The sequence below is a fragment of the Callorhinus ursinus genome, unplaced genomic scaffold, assembly GCF_003265705.2.
Source record: "Callorhinus ursinus isolate GAN/ISIS: 27379988/994484 unplaced genomic scaffold, GSC_fseal_2.0 scaffold12, whole genome shotgun sequence".
Lineage (NCBI taxonomy): Eukaryota > Metazoa > Chordata > Mammalia > Carnivora > Otariidae > Callorhinus > Callorhinus ursinus.
Window position 1 is genome coordinate 32,932,026 of NW_027397074.1, and position 7,449 is coordinate 32,939,474.

A 7,449-nucleotide genomic window follows, 5' to 3' on the forward strand; every position below is an offset into this window, starting at 1 on the left:
TCCTGGGTGTTTAGATTTCATTTTCCATTTGTCAATACACATTGATCAAGTGGGTATGGTCTCCTGAGGGTTAGGACCTCACCAGACTTGGGAGAGGGCATTTTGCCCAAATTTGCAGCTTCAGTGCCCACGACCTGGTCTTCCTAGGAGTGTCTTACGGTTAAAACCTTTTGAGGTTTTGCTGCCCCCTCCAAAGTGGCAAGAATCATGAATTAGTAACTAATCAAAATGCAATTTCACTTTTGTTTCCTTCAGCCCCTTCAAATCTTATTCGATAGGAGACTTCTTCCTCATTCTTGGACAAAAACTGAAGCAGGCCCCTTGATGTTCTGTTAATCTTTATGGAATTGGTCACTTTATCACAAACACTGTCTTATTTCAGTTATTAGCATGTCCAGAACAAGACTTTAGTTAGAACCCTTAACTTGCTTAAACATAAATCTCTAGCCTAGATCAGTTTTAGGCTGGAGACTGCAAAAAGGAGCCAGGAGACTGGGAGTATAAAAACTTCACTATCCTAATATTCAATGTATCTGAAAGCTCTGACAACATTTTCAATGAATGGTAAATCTTTGGCACTATTGTAACATTCCCCAGACATACTATGTGCATTCAAAAGGAAATTTCAAAACTTACTGAGGACGAATGTAACAAAATCAATAATCACAATTACCAATCTATGGCTACTCCCAGAGATAATCTGACATCATCATCTCTAAGGTATTTTTTTTTCTTCTTGTTCCTTTCCTCCTCTTTCTCTAATATCTGATATCAAGTGATTGTATCTGAGCCTTATTTATATAAAGCAATGAAAAATCACAAAAGAGGATTCTCATTGCCATTGGTGGACCATTTATTTTTCAATTCACAAAACAGGAAGATAAGGACCATTCAGGAACATTTGCCCAGGGTCTCAGAGTTGAAACTTGATACCTGCATCTTAACAGGAATTTGGAATTGAAACAAGTATTGGAATAAGGAAGTATATAAAAAATGACTATGCTGTCAATTACTTGAGGCTTCAGATAAAATGCAAAGTTGTAAACCAGCAAGCACAAAAGCTCAGATGGAAGAGGAACTCCACTATACATGAGAGTATTGTTTTGCTGTCTTATACATAAATTGTTATAAGGAGAAAGAAAGAAATATTTCAACTTCCAAATGGACAACTAATCATGGCACTTACTTCCCTCAAACATGATGAACATTCATCTAGTTCAATTCAAAATTATTTTTCTTATGCTTCATTGTTCTAGGTTGTCATAGAATTTTTCTCTCTCTATATAGAGAGAGTTCATTAATGGTAAGAAGGTAATTCTGCTGATCAGTCAGATTGGCAGTATTGGAGGGAAAGTGGTTCACTATAAATGTGTTGGACAGATGGTATTTTCTGATAACAGGTAATATAAGGGAGGTCATGATAGTGTTCTCATCCTTTACAATAATTGGAGTGTGTTTGGGGTGTCTTCACTGACACATTTTCAAATAGGATGAACAACTTATGAACTCATTTAAAGTTTTGGAATTAAGATGAGGAACAAACATGACAGGAATTCACATTTTAAAAATGATGGAAAGAGCTGAGGATGTTTTTTCTGGAGAATGTGTTCAACTGGACAGGCAGGCTGAGGAACTTGACTACTATCTTTATGTGTTTTGAAACTGCCATATAGACAGGAGACATGTGAGAAACAGGAGATAAATGTTTCTCTAAGACCAGAGAAAAATGAGCAAAAGGTAGAGGGAGAGCATGTTTGGATCAAAGATAAAATGGGGTATCTCAGGAGGAAAAGCATTCTCTGCCGTCAGAGGTGTTTTGATACAAGATGTTAGTCATGCATAGGATAGAATTTCCCTTGGGTCATTTTTTGTGGGTTCATGAATTCTGGTCCATCACCTTTTACCACATTGGACTCAGGGAACAATACTCAAATGGGTTAAAGAGGCAAATGTTTCAGGATACCTGTTAGCTCTCTATCCGAAGTAGGTCTTATATTGCCTCCTATTATTGAGACTTAGACTGAAAAGAGAAAGAATTCAGAATCACAAAACATTTTTGTGTCTTAGACCTTGCAAAATGGATAGCTTCCTTGACTGGCCTCTAAATTAATTCTACAGAATCCTGTATTTCTTTGTTGAATTAATCCATACTACCCATTTTTTGTTTTCAACTATGAAACTATTCTTTATGGGTTTCATAACTTAAAAATTCATGTGATACACTGACAGACCAAAAGAAACCCCACTTTTCCCTTTCAACATTTATACTGTTGTGATTTATGAACCTCTCTTTTTTTTTTGGTTTTCCGTCTTACATTTTTTTAAGCTGTAGGTGGAAGGATAGAAATCCGTTCTTTGAACTATACTGTATATAAGTATCTGAACTGAAGTACAATAACAGGTCTGTTGTGTATCACACAGTAGAACCAGTAAGATAAATAATGTAGCTGCATAAAAATACCTTATTATTCATGTTATAAACACTTTTGATTTTACCTAAACACAGCCAAGTACAGAGTAGCCATATTACCTTGGTGTTTTGCATAGCAATCATGAAGCATGTAAATTGTATGGGTATTTATTTTCAATATTTTTGTGATCATTAAATGAAGGTTAGAGTTAGTTCATCTTTAAATTCAGAATACTATTCTATACATATGGAGCTATAATATTTTTTCCCATATGGTGTCATATTTATTTCCACAAAGGAAATGTGATGACAGAAATTTAAAAAAAAAAGATTCCAAAAAAATGTATTAAAACAACAGTAGATTTCCCATTAAGCAAAGAATTCAGTACCTCATTTTTCAGCCAGTTGAAGGAGCGCCGAGAATGTACTGGCGTTGGAAAAGATACTTCTTTTCAGCCAGAACTCTTCAGAGAAGTTCAATAAGAATAATTTCCATTCAGGAATTCCATCTTTCATATGCCAGGTGTCAGGACTGTCAACTCTTTGGACTGTTTAGTCTTATCAAACCTAATAAAACAATCGTACATAACCGCTAGGAAACATTTTGTTGCTCTTTTCCATGCAGCGGCACTTTTAAGTTCAACTTGGTTTACTAAAAACCAGTTTTGCGTTTTTGAACATCTTGTTCAGATTTCGAAAGAAGATTTTTCTTGAAAGTATGTCAATATAAAAAGTTATTCAAATATACACATAAAACAAGAGTGATATTCAAATGCTTACATACTGAATGTAAACCATGAGTCATGAAGCTGAAATGGTATTCTTTCTGGGGGAAAAAATCAGTGGTGGGAACCTTGCAGCTTTATCTCACTGACAGTTCATAGGGAGTCCGGTGGTGCTGGCTGGGTGTTGCTTTGTAACAAACATTTGAAGTTTAGTAGAGAAAGGGGCTGTGCAGATTATCTCCTTACACCAGGATTCAGTTAGCTGATAGGCTGGCTTCCCTTAGAGAGCTTCGAGTTGAAGATATCCTTCTTTCCTTAGTCTCCATAGTTTATAGTTCTATAGAAGGAATGGAATGGAGAGAATTTCTCAACTCAAATAATTTAAGTGTCACCTACAATTAATATTACTTGAAGCGATTCCTTAGCTTAGTAACATTTAAATAATATTTCTTTTAATTTCTCCATCAATATATTGGTAAATAAGGAATCAATTTATTTTCAAAGGGGGCTGATGTAGTTGTTAAGTGTCTCTAACACAGAGTAAAGTGTGATATAGATTGCATTTTTTCTTCTCTTGGTCAAATTTCCCCTGATTTAGGAGAGAATAATAGTAATCACTCCTTTACAGAGCTATCCTGGAATTTTTGTGGATGATCTTAGCATTTCCTGGATGGCATTTATATATATATATATATATATATATATATAGTGAATATGTATATATTGACCAAGTACCAGATTATGGGCTAAGTGCTTTCAGGCATACTGTCTCATCTAACAGTGTTGATTGTTCCTGAGGTCCTCAACAAGTCCTGCCTTTAGTTAAGAGGAAGTCTAAAGCATGACTTGTTTTCAAATCACTGGGTCCACTAGATCTTTTCTGACCATAAATTATAGGTCAAAATTCAAAGATTCTGTCTTAGGTTTAAGACCAAGTCCTTGACCTCTATAGTAGTTTTAGTTAGGTGGGTGCATGTTTATTTGGCTGTGTCTGAGTCCTCTTCTCTTGGTACTGACCTGATACTTCAGTTCCTTCAAGAATATTTGGTCCTGTTTACATTAACCATGTTTCTTCAGAGAATAGGGTCTGGTCCTAATACTTGCCAATACATGGCAAGTAGTGCTGACCTCCATAATATTTATCCATCAATCTGTTATAGCCTCTATGATAACAACCATCACTTTGGAATTAAAACCAGTAACTAGTGGAATAGAAATGCTCATGACTCTCTATATTCTCAAAGTAGTATGATGCATTTGAACATCAGCTATTCTTTTTTTTTTTCCTATGTAGCACTTTCAAAAAGTTGAAGATCACTGATTTTGGAAATTATTAAGGTAATGCAGAAATACAATTTATTATTTTGACTCCTGAACATGTATAAAATTCTCAAAGCCAGAGTGCCCATTTCATTACTGTATCCCATGCAACCAAACAGGGACCTGGCCTAGATGCCTCTGTCCTACCTTGAACAGGCAAGTCTCATTACAATATTCTAGTTCTTTCCAGTCTGTTTCCAGAGCTTGATTCTAGCATCTGAGAGATTCCCTTTAGTGATTTAGAAGGATTGAAAAAAAAAAAAAGTTTAAATGAGATTAGCAGTTGCACAAGTTGGTGGCAGAACAGAACAAACAGTTAACAAGGAAATTGAAGGAAAGGGAGAAGAAAGAAGGCATGACTCATTACCTCCAAAAAGCATTAAATACATAGAATAAATCAATGTGACTTAGTGATAGTATAGTATCACATTTAACAAAGAATATTTGGTTAAAAATAGATATTTTAGAGAAAAAGTATATGACCTGAATTATTTTCTTCAAGATTACTTAATATACTTAAATTACAGCTTTTCCCCACACCAGTTCCCAAGGCAATTGATGTTCCCATGGCTGATGCTGCATGGTCATACCTTATATCCATCAAATGTAGAATTTTCTCCCCTATAGTCAAAAAAGCAGAGAAGAGAGGACAACATAATTCAGATTACTTTGGTCCTTCTGTAATTTCTCTTTAAATTTGTACATTTATAAATTTACAAAAATTCAAAATTTGGCACATCCAGTCTTCTCTGTAGTAAATGTCAAAGTAAAAAACAAAGCATTATGGATAATCATAATGAAATAAAATATGGAGTGAATATTAACTAAATATGAAAGTTAATCTCTATTCTGCTAAACAAGTAAAATTTGAAAAATATGAATTATCCATAAGAACAAATCACTTTAGTAATACAGAAGAAAATAATTTATTAGGCAAGAAAAATCTTTCTGTACTTTTTTAGAGACCACATTTGGTCCACTTTGGTAATAGATACTATATCCTCCTAGTCACCAAATATTATGATCATTTAGTAGATGCAACAGGAATTATATTTGGTATGTACCAAAATTTAATAAATTAATACATGAAAGGTCCATAAAACAATTTCTAAGCAGTAATTTTTATACGGTGATGTATACAAATTCTTGTAACTTACAAAGTTCAGCGTTATATCTACCTTTCTTGAATATTCTTGAAATTCAATGTATTTATTGGATTTTATAAGAATATTAAAAGTAAAATCCAGTAATTACAGGATTTCAAAACTATAAAGAGAAGCATTTTTTAGCAAATGTATTTTATGTATTTATGTATTGCTAAATACATAATAAACTATTTAATATAACTATTAAATAGTTAATATGGAATTGAAAGCATTTCTCCAGAACAGAGCAAGAAGTGGTTAATATCAATAAATTTCTTAGCAACATGTTTTCATGGGATCTCAGTTTTACCTATACTTTTATCTCATGTCTAAAATCTCCAGCTTTACACGGATTCATTTTAGTTGAAGTCTTCATATGGAGATTGAAATGTGGCTATGTGAGAGTGTATGTATGAATCACCTTCTAAAACGGGTGTTGTTAACGTGATTTCTTTTTCTATATTTATTTTACCCATACCTCTACTCTTCTATCTTATTTTTAAGACATATTTTCCTTCAAACTTTGACCTGCATGTCCTGTGGTAGTTCTCCCTATTTCCTGACACTTCCAAACGCAAAACTCTTTCACTCATTACACCTAGTGGGGGTCGTGGTTTCTTGTCATAAGAAGGTGTGCTATGAAATTCAATCTATTGCCACTCAACATAACATCTTTCTAATCTCTGGTGATGGTCAGAGGTCAAGGTGGCATATAATACTGTCACACACATCACAGTGAAACACAAGGGATGACTATTCATATTTCAATGCATACAAAGATGACTGCCAGTGTCTGACTACACATGACCACACAGTTAGTGTATGTGAGAATCATCAAATCTTCCATCTCTTTCAGCTAACGTACCTCTAGTAAATTATTTTCCAGGTGTCATTTTAAAGTACCTTTATGATTTAAACATAAAACTTTGAAGGAAATATAAATGTAACTCATGACAATTCACAATAGTAACCAGAAAATATTTTCAGCAAGTTGGAAACTATATTTTATTAAAAGTTCACAAAAAGATAGCAGTTGAGTAATCTTTTCAAAATTAGTGTTGAATTATTTTAAAGTGTTTAAAATTATTTTCCTCCTTATTTCTAAATTTCTCATGTCACCTATACAGAATCACACTTAAAGATTCAGAAACATTCCATAAATATATCTTATTTATATATATTATATAACTACACATGCGATAAATGTGTAAATATATATACATATGTATATATCTGTATATACATATATACTTTGGAGAATATTTTTTTCTGTGTACTACTCTGTTCTGCTTGGACTTTCAATTCGAAAAGTTTTGAATAAGAGTCTATGTTTTGAATAAGATTATAAGTAGTTTATTTGTTAGAATCTAACAAAATATGCATTTTCTCTATGTACAGTCTCCCTAATAATTTTCATTTTTTTAGCTAGCTTCTCATCTATAAACGATAATCCCAGATGGAATTCCATTGTTTCAGAATTGATGCCACTCACCTTCTTTTAGGAAAAGATTGTATTTAATAGGAAGTCTGGGCAGTGTTTTTCTGCAAGACAGGAGAGAGGGTGTAGCTTGAGGAACAATATTAGGCCTTGTATTTGAATTGTTCTTCTATGAATTACTTCCTAAAATCTGATGTAAGCAAATAATTCTTCCAAGTCTTTAAGAACTGCTTTACAAAAGGAAGTATCTCAACAATTTGCTGAAAATATTTGCATCTGGTGGCTCAGGAAGTGAGGACCTGAAGTGATTATTATCTCTTTTTCCTTAAAGAAACCTGTCATAGTTGTTGTGTCATCCAACATGGGCGTGTAGCTGGGCTGAGAAACACTAACACATGCTTGAAAAGAAAC

General features: G+C 33.5%; 1 long non-coding RNA gene across 2 annotated transcripts; it reads right to left on the reverse strand.

Moving 5' to 3' along the window:
- Nucleotides 1–1,966: 1,966 nt before the first annotated feature.
- LOC141373864 (uncharacterized) lies at nt 1,967–5,061 on the reverse strand. Of its 2 annotated transcripts, XR_012380238.1 has the most exons (4): nt 5,046–5,061; nt 4,603–4,684; nt 2,800–3,472; nt 1,967–2,020 (listed from the first exon to the last, which is right to left on the reverse strand). It is a non-coding gene; the product is annotated as an uncharacterized lncRNA (long non-coding RNA). The 2 variants fall into 2 exon arrangements; XR_012380237.1 differs by lacking the exon at nt 1,967–2,020 and having other exon boundaries at nt 2,720–3,472.
- Between the last annotated feature and the right edge of the window lie 2,388 nt (nt 5,062–7,449).